We start from the raw sequence: 9,989 nt of genomic DNA, 5'->3' as shown, positions 1-9,989 counted from the left end.
AAAGCTTTGCCTGGCATTTGACATCTAATAGGAACTCAATAAATATTTACTGAACAACTACATGAATATTTGAGATTCCATAATAGTAATTGCTATGCTGAACTGAAATCTCTTGTTTTGGGGAAAAGAGAGTGAACTCGATTCTTTTCCTTTAGGTGGTTCCTTGGGGGTAGAGAGAAGATATGAGTCTACGGGGATAGTTTCTCCATTACATAAAGTCATCTCAGGCCTACTATACCTGTCTCTACCCAGGATTATCACCCCCCAAAGAGTTGTAGTGGTTGGTGAGAATAATAACTGGGAGAATATAATCAGGGCTATTCCCAAGCAAAATTATGAAGTAAGGAGTGTTTATTTTTGAGACGGAAAGCCTCCCCGCAATATTAAGCAAGCTCCTAGTATCGTCTCCAAAAATTCAAAATCCACAGACCCCACGGCTCTGGAAAATGGTTTTGTAGAAGCTATCATTACCAGTTATTGACACATCACAGCTGGAGTTATCTTCTATCTCTTATGAGCACACGGAAACATGTGCTCGTGAACACTGTTACAATACTGCAGATTTCTGAACCGCGTTTCTCCAAATCCCCGAAGACTTGCTTTAAACCCCTCCTGCTCCCTCCCCAGAATGGGAATGCCCACACCTTCCTTTGGCCCGGGGGTGGGGGACACTTATTGTTCACGAAATACCCACGTACTCCCCCACATGACCCCCCAGCGACCGCAGTCAGGTAGAGCCAGAAACATGGCTTTTAGTGGCCTATGGACTATAAGAAGAAACAGTATATGTCGCCTCCTGGCCAGAGTGTTTTAGACCTTCCTTTAGACTATCTCTCAGTTGTGGAAGCCTCCTGTGGAGGAGTCAGAGTGTCCATCAGCCTTCGACCTGATCAGAGCTGCCTGCTAACCCATGATGGACAGAGAGCGCAGGTGAGAAATGGATCTTTGTTTTAGCGTGAATCGATCAGGGTCTGTCAGGATTTCTACTCAGGTTGTTGACTGAATACGTTTAATGTAGACACTACTGACTGATGTGAACAGGTGGAGAGAACCAACTAGGAGTTGAGACCTCAGAGGTTAGAGATGGCTGGAAGCCCTTACCACCCCCAGGTGTGAAGGGACAGGAAGAGAAACGGTATCATCGGAGCCCCACGGAGAGCGTGAGCCATGGAGAGAAGCCACAGGGAAAACATATAGCCCCTGCCAAGGATGTACTGTCAAAGGAGAAAGGGAACAGAGGAGAAATACTCAGACCATTCTCTGTCCCTCCTTCCCTTTCTCACCAGTATCCTGAGTGTGCCTCCCATAGCAACCTGAGCAGGAACCAGAGGTTATGTGAGCCTGGGTGATACAGTTTGTAAGGGTCAGCCTGTAGGAGTGCAGTAAAGGGGGGAGAATAGAATGGGGCTGATGGGAGCTAGTGGAGAGTGTCTAACACAAGGAGCATCAACCAGCCCGGCCTAAATAAGCCCAGCCTCTCTAGGCTGTATTCGTGGGCCCTTAGAGCCTAAATAAGCCCAGCCTCTCTAGGCTGTATTCGTGGGCCCTTAGAGCCTAAATATGCCCAGCCTCTCTAGGCTGTATTCGTGGGCCCTTAGAGCCTAAATATGCCCAGCCTCTCGAGGCTGTATTCCTGGGCCCTTGGAGCCTAAATAAGCCCAGCCTCTCGAGGCTGTATTCCTGGGCCCTTGGAGCCTAAATAAGCAGAGCCTCTCTAGGCTGTATTCCTGGGCCCTTGGAGCATCTACGTGCTGTAACACCCTGGTTGAGCTGGCTGTTACTTCTCCAACTGTGGACTGTTGCCTGCTTTCACGCAGGTGCACAGTGGTGCATTCTCTTTATACTTCTGTATCCTGTGTTGCACTTGGAATATAATCTTATCACATATCAACTGAGACATATGCCAAATTACAATGTTGAAGTGCACGGTAAACTCTTCTATGAGATGCTGTATTAACATCAGGTATTGTTTCCATTTGCAAAATTTAAAGATCCAAATAATAACGGACGGTACCAGCGGCATATGTACTTTAAGTGACCTTACTAATTTGCCACATATTTTGGCCTTACAGGAAGCGGGTGATAGGAGCTATTAATTATGGCAAATGTTTGCATTCCCTGCCTGTGATCGGTACATTGGGACAATTGGGAAGTGTAGCCCAAGGACTTGGAAATAAAATCACTCTCTGAGAATTAGAAAGAACTTCAATACATAGTAGATTAAAGCAGAAATGAACAAAATCATCTGACAGAGACAGTGTGACACAGGCCCTCCTGAAGTTCTTACATTGCTATGTCCCTAAGATATCAGTCGGGTTCATTTGTGTTTTTGAGATTTGAAATTGCCGCAAATTTCCTCTCCTATGTTCCATGGCAATTGCAAAGCTTTCCTCAAGATTCCCATAAATCCCTAGGAGCCTAGGCTCTCACCGTCACTCTGGCTCTGAGTTTTTGCCCTTCCTTGAATCTTGCCCCTGCTGGAGTCTCCAGTCTTGGGCTTCTCCGATCCCTCTGCTCCCATGACTCCAAGAACAACTGCACGAAACCTTTGTGAGTGTCAGACTTTACTGAAGGAGAGGTTTATGTCAGAGACATGAGAACACTTAGAATTGGATTGTAGACTTTCATGTTCCTAAAGATTCTATGACCACTGTGTCACTGGCAATTTCTCTCTGCTCACATTTTCCAAGGGCTCTACCCCTTGCCCTGGTCCCCTTCTGTCTGTTCTTTTCTATCTCTTCCTTTATTTTTTCTTTTGCTTTCCTCTATTCTTAATTTTTGTTTCGTTGTATTTATTTTTTAACTTCGCTTCTTAAAATTACAAGATGCAGGAATACAATCAGTTTAAAAATACAGAGGTATATAGATTTAAGACACGACACTCCTCTTTCCAGTGTTAGCTATTACTAATATTTTTGTGTTGTTGACTTTTTAGCAAAAAGTGGTATCACCTTGTTGCTTTAATGTGCATTTTCCTGACTACAAATGAGGATAATTATTCTTATATTATTTACTGTCCCTTTGAGTTTCTTCTGGGAATCATGACTTTATATCTTTTGTACTCGAGGCCAACCACGTCTGGATCCACTGGTGAATCTGACTTCCAGAACTTACAGGTAAATACTGAATCCTGGAGGTGATCAGGGGAAAGTGCTGTCACCCCGTGGGATGGAGCCTGGAGTCCCACTAGCATTCTCCAGGGATGTCCCTCCAGCTCCTACCTGCCACCTCACGTCCTTCTGTTAAAGGCCCTCAATTTTTGGTTGCTCCAAACATAGACTAAATTCTCACAACGTATCAATCTCAGGGAGGATTACAGCCAACGTAAACGTCAACAATATGAAGGAAGTCACCCAAAGCTCTAGAACCAATGCAGATTTTGGGTTGAATTAGTCCTTGGTTGGTTACCTGCATTGGCTCCTTGCCCGGGAAGACCACACACACAGCTGGGTTTGCCTAGAACATCCCTCATTGCAGCATACTGCTCCGGAACGCCATCAGATAGTGTCTCCTGTCATCCTCAAGAGTGTAACGGTACAGATGACGAATTACAAGATCATCCTATCTTCGTGTGGTCTTCAGCAAGTTATTTGGTTTAGGAACCCGTTACCTCACAAATGATTGATAGACACTCATATGCTGTGGCAGTATTTTTAAAAATGACAAGTCTACTAGTTTTATAAAAGTTGACCGTATGGTAGCCTACAACTAAGTTTCTACGGAACACAGGCTCAGAGAACTACAGAATTTTTGAGCTGACGTTAAAGGTCATTTAATGCAGTTCCTTTGTTTGTTTGTTTTGTTTTTTTGTCATCATTGAGCCTTTGAAAAACTCACAAGAACTGCGTGCTTTCTTCCGGGAAGATGTGCACCCGTACACACACGTAAGATTTTGTCCATCATTTCAGGGTATCCACAAACCCTCTGGAGCTCGTCAGGGGACGCAGAATAAGAACTCTTGGTCTAACGCATATGATAGGCGTGGAAATTGCAGTTCAGAGAGGTGAAATGCCATGTCAAAAAGCGGAACAGGTTAGAAGGAAAAATATACTCAGGATCCCTTGGTTTGTAGTCAGTGCCTTTTTTTTTTAATGGTTTCCCCTGTATTGCCACGACTTATGTTAGTGAGAACATAAAGCCCCAAAGAGATTTCTGAGTGCGATGTTAGTAGAAATTTGGAATATTCTACTTTTTGAAAGCAAAGCATGAGTTGGCTCTGTTCTCAATGACTGTTTCTCAGACTGTTTATAGACTTTTCATTAATATTTATGCTGCAATCCCCACTGGTCAACCTTTTTGCTGAACGGACACTATAGAAACTCATTAGGGAACTTACCTGCTGCCATTTTTATGGACATCCCCTGTTCCAGCCACCGGAAGTGCTTCCTGTCCCCTTGTGCAATGTGTCCTTTGGTCTTATGTTTGTTCACCTTAATTTCCCTTGCCTAAATATTCCTACTCATCCTTTAAGATGTTTTCAATGGTAAATTCACTTTCTCATTATAATCTTCCTAACATCCATAGCAGAGACTATAGCTCTTTCCTTCTATCTTTGTACTTGGAGAAATTTCTATGGTGACACAGGACATATCGCATCGATTGCTTTATTTATCCTTTCTTCTACCTCATAACCCAGCAACTAAATTAGAAGTTTTGCAAGAGCCAGGACAGTATGTGATTCAGGTTTGCATGCTAGCAACTAGGCCGGTGTTTAGAATATAGAATGTCTTCCAAAAATCTGTTGAATGAGATGAACAAAAAATCCTTATGATAAGTCCCAATTTATCAAATGAAATCTAAATGAAGAATAGGACTTGCTTCCATTGCTTTGGTAGGGCTTACTGTTTATCGCGTTAGCTTTCTTCCTTTCTGCAGGTCAAAGAAGCATCTATAGACCTGACAGTCCTTTTTCTTTCTCCTTAGGACTGAGTCAGAAAAAAACTCACTCGTTAGCTTGACCTGCAATGCTTACAGTCACAATTTGGGAGGGAGTTAAAAATATTGGTGGATAAATTGCTGTATAATCCAGAGGGGAAGCACATGAGCTCCTTGCCAGATTTCTATGGCCTGGGGCACCACAAAAGATCTTTTTTTTTTTTTTTCTTTTCCCAGGTATCTGTGTCAGAAAGAGTTTGCCAAGGAGCCAAAATCTTCATCTGTTTATGACTTTACAGCTGATGAAAAATGCAGGATCATTAGAAACTAATTACTGGTTTCATGGCAATATTTATCACAAAAGCTAATTTGATGTTCCAGAAGTCACTTTGGGGGCTAGCTGAGCCCATTACTAAGAAGTATTAAAAGTTTTTTTTTTTTTTTTCTTTTCAAAGTTATACAACTACTTCACTAGCAAACTGAAACCAACTGGGGAACAAATAGACAAGGATGGCCTGACATCTCAATGGCTTCCATCTGGCCTATATAATTTCTCAAATAGTTTGTTTCAAAAGCATTCCTTTCCACTTAGAGGAAGATGTTTCAAAGGTTCATATATGGAAAATTCAATTGACTATGCCTTTTTGTGCATCCTGAAGAACTGACTATTTTTAAATGTGGTTAAAGAGCTTACGCACACAAAAGACATACTGATACATTCAAACAGGATCACAAGTCCTTAATTTCAAGATCTCTGAACTATTTGCTGACTCCTCTGTTTTCCCACGATTGCTTTTGCCTTCTTTGCGTGTATTGTTGCCTTCTAAATGTAAAGCTATTTGCATTTGTACTTTGCTCACTTATTCATTCAATGAACAGATGTTGGTGATACAAAGAACTGTATTTAAGGGATTATATTTAGTTTTGGAGAGAAGATACACGAGAATAATAATAAATTAAAATGCATGCAAACAAAATAGACTTAATCATAAAGAAGTTACAAGAGACAAAGAAGGGAATTGTATATTAATAGAAGTTTCAATACAGCAAGAAGATAGAACAGTTATAAATATGTGTATACCTATCTGTAGACTATATAGAAGCAAAACCTGACAGCATTAAAAGGAGAAACAGTCCCACAATAATAGCTGGAGACTTTACTACCCTACTCAGAATAGTGGATAGAACACTCAGATGATAAATAAGGAAATAGGGAACTTACACTAAACCAACTAGAGCCAAGAGACATCTACAGAACATTCTACCTAACAACAGCACACACATTCTTCTCAAATGTGCATGGGACATTTTCCATATAAGACCATATGTTAGGTCACAAATTAAGTCTCAATAGATTAAAAAACGTGGATATCATATGAAGTAACTTCTCCAACCACCATGAGATAATTTAGAATCAATAACAGAAATAAGACGGAAAAATTCACAAAGTTGTAGAAATTAGACAATGAACTCTTAAAAAAAACCAGTGGGTCAAAGAAGAAATCACAAATGAAATTAGAAAATACTTACCGAAGAATGAAAATGAAAATGCAATATAACACAACTGACAAGATGTGGCAAAAGCAGTGGTAAGGGGGAAATTTATAGCTGTAAGTGCTTACATTAAAAGCAAGAAAGGTCTCAAATGAACAACTGAATTTTACAATTTAAGGAACTAGAAAGAGGGGCTCCTGGGTGGCTCAGTCGTTAAGCATCTGCCTTCGGCGCAGGGCGTGATCCCAGGGTCCTGGGATCGAGCCCCACATTGGGCTCCTCCGCTGGGAGCCTGCTTCTTCCTCTCCCACTCCCCCTGCTTGTGTTCCCTCTCTTGCTGGCTGTCTCTCTCTCTGTCAAATGAATAAATAAAATCTTTAAAAAAAAGAAATTAAAATGAGAGCACAATTATTAAAAAAAAAAAGGAACTAGAAAGAGAAGAAGAAATTAAATCCAAAGCTAGCAGAAGAAAGAAAAAGATAAAGATTAGAGAAAAAGCACATTAAATAGAGAATGGAAAAACAATAGAGAAAAATCAATGAAACCATAAGTTGGTTCTTTGAAAAGATTAATAATATTGACAAATCTTTAGCCAGATGGGTTAAGAAAAAGAGAGAGAGAAGACACAAATTCCTAAAATCAGAAATGAACGCAGGGCATTACTATGGATTCTATAGGAACAAAAAAGATTATAGGAGAACACTATGGACAACGATAAGCAACAAACAATAAACTCCATGAAATGCACAAATTCCTAGAAACACAAACCTACCAAGATGGAATCATGAAAAAGAGAAAATCTGAATAGACCTGTAACTACAAAGCAGATTGAATCAGGAATTCAAAATCTCAGAACAAATAGAATTGCTGGACTTGAGGACTTCACTGGTGAATTCTACCAAACATTCAAAGAAGAACTAATACCAATCATTCTCAATATTTTCCAAAAAATGAAGAGAAGGGAACACTTCCTAACTCATTCTATGAGGCCAGCATTACCCCAATACCAAAGCCAGACAAAGTGACTGCAGGGAAAGAAACCCACAGGCTAATATCCCTTATGAACAGGGATGCAAAAATCCTCAACAAAAATACTAGCAAACCGAATTCAGCAGAATATTAAAAGGATTCTAAACCATGACCAAGTACAATTTATTCCTGGAATGCAAGGATGATTTAACAAACAGAAAACAATCAATATAATACACCACATTAATAGAACAAAGGGAAAAAAATCATCTCAATTGATGCAGAAAAAGAATTTGACAAAATTGAACACTTTTCTATGATAAAAACAAAGAATAAAAGGAAACTACCTCAATATAATAAAAGCCATGTATGAAAAACCCACAGTAAACCTCATACTGAGTAGTGAAAATCTGAGAGCTTTTCCTAAGATCAGGAATAAGGCAAGGATGTCTGCTTTGTCACTTTTATTCAACAGAGCTCTGGAAGTTTTAGAGCAATTTGGCAAGAAGGAGAAATAAAACACATCTAAATCAGAAAGAAGAAGTAAAATTACCTCTGTTTGCAGATGATATGATCTTATATGTAGCAATTCCTAAAGATTCCACAAAAAAAGTTATAATGAACAAATAAATCAGGCAAAGTAACAGGATACAAAGGCAATACACAAAAATCCGTTATCTTTCTTTTTTTAAAGATTTTTGTTTATTTTTTTATCTGAGAGAGAAAGAGCACACATGAGCACTAGTGGGAGGAGGGGCAAAGGGGGAGGGAGAGTGGGTGAGAAAAACTCAAGCAGATTCCCTGCTGAGCATGGAGCCCAGTGCCAGGCTCGATCTCCTGACCCTGAGACCATGACCTGAATCAAAATCAAGAGTTGGGCTCTTAACCAACTGAGCCATCCAGGCAGCCCATAAAATCAATCATACTTCTATACACTAACCATGAACAATCTGAAAAGGAAACTATGAAAACAATTTCATTTATAATAGCATCGAAAGGAATAGGACACTTAGGGATCCATCAAGGGGGTAAAAGATTGGTACCATGAAAACGACAGAACTTTGCTGAAAGAAATTAAAAAGAGATAAGTAAATATAAACATATCACATGTTTATGGATTAGAAACAGTATTATTAAAATGTCGATACTACCCCAAGCAGGGTACAGAGTCAGTGTTATCTCTATCAATGCCTCAATGATTTTTTTTTCCCAGAAATAGGAAAAAAAAAATCCCAAAATTCATTTGGAATCTCAAAGGACCCTGAATAGCCAAAACAATCCTGGAAAAGAATAACAAAGCTGGAGGACTCACACTTTTAAATTTTAAAACTTACTGCCAAGCTACAACAATCAAGTATGGTACTGGCATGAACAGATACAGAGACCAATGGAATAGAATAGAGAATCTAACAATAAATCCTTGTGTATATGGTCAAATGATTTTTGACAAGGGTGCTAAGACTATTCAGTGGGTAAAGGACAGCTTTTTCAACAAATCATGCCGGGAAAACTGGATCTCCATATGCAAAAGAATGGAGTTGGACCTTATACAACACCATATACCAAAATTAACTCAAAATGCATCAAAGATCTAAATGTAAGACCTAAAACAATAGAACTTTTAGAAGCAAACATAAGGCAAAAGCATCACAACATTGGGTTTGGTAATGATGCTTTGAATATGACACCAAAGGCACCACAGAATGGGAGAAAATATTTGCAAATCACACGTCTACTAAGTGCTTAACATACAGACTATATAGAAAAGTCCTAAAACTCAAAACAGCAAAGAAATCAACTTGATTTAAAAATGGGTGAAAGATTTGGATGGACATTTCTCCAAAGAAGATATAGGAATGGGCAACATACAAATGAAAAGATGCCGTACATTACTAATCATCAGGGAAATGCAAAGTAGACAAGTAGACAAGTAGACAAAGTAGAATGGTGGTTGCCAGGGGCTTGGGGGAAGGGGAATGGGGAGTTAGTGTTTAATGGGGACAGAGTTTCAGTTTTGTAAGATGAAAAGAGTTCTGGAGATGGGTGGTGGTGATGGTTGTACATTATGAGAACATTTGATACCATCGAACTGTACACTTAAAAATGGTTAAGATGGTAAATTTTACATTATATGTATTTTACTCCAATACAAAAAAAAAAAGAAAAGAAAAAAAAAGACAATGCAGAAGACGTGTCTGAAGTCATAGAAATTGAGTGAAGGTGAGGCCAGGGTAATGCAAGGGAAAGAACACCGGACTTGGAGGTAGAAAGCCGGGTTTGGGACTTGACTCCTTCTCTCCCACTGAGCCTCAATGCCTTCATCTGTCAAATGGGACAATGAAACTACTCTGATGACCTCAGGCTGTTGTGAAGACTCAAAGGAAGATGAGAGAATTTTTTTAAAGTAGAAAACTGGCTTCATTATCATAATCTTCTCCTTCTTGATCTAATCTTATCATCTCTTAAGCTCATGATAGGGTCCAGAAGGGGTCAGGGAAGGCATCCTCAAAGAGCTGGGAGTGATCAAGGTCTGAAAGGACCATCAGGGCAAGTGGAAAGGGGTAAAATGAAGGCCCAGAGGCAAGATCATGCCTTATAGATTTCATAAGGAAGAAAACACCCACTCTACATCTCCAAGTTGTGCTGGAAGA

This window comes from Ursus americanus, chromosome 19 (genome assembly GCF_024610735.1).
Source record: "Ursus americanus isolate L20-20 chromosome 19, mUrsAme1.1.p, whole genome shotgun sequence".
Taxonomy (NCBI): Eukaryota; Metazoa; Chordata; class Mammalia; order Carnivora; family Ursidae; genus Ursus; species Ursus americanus.
Note: the sequence above shows the minus strand (reverse complement) of the source record.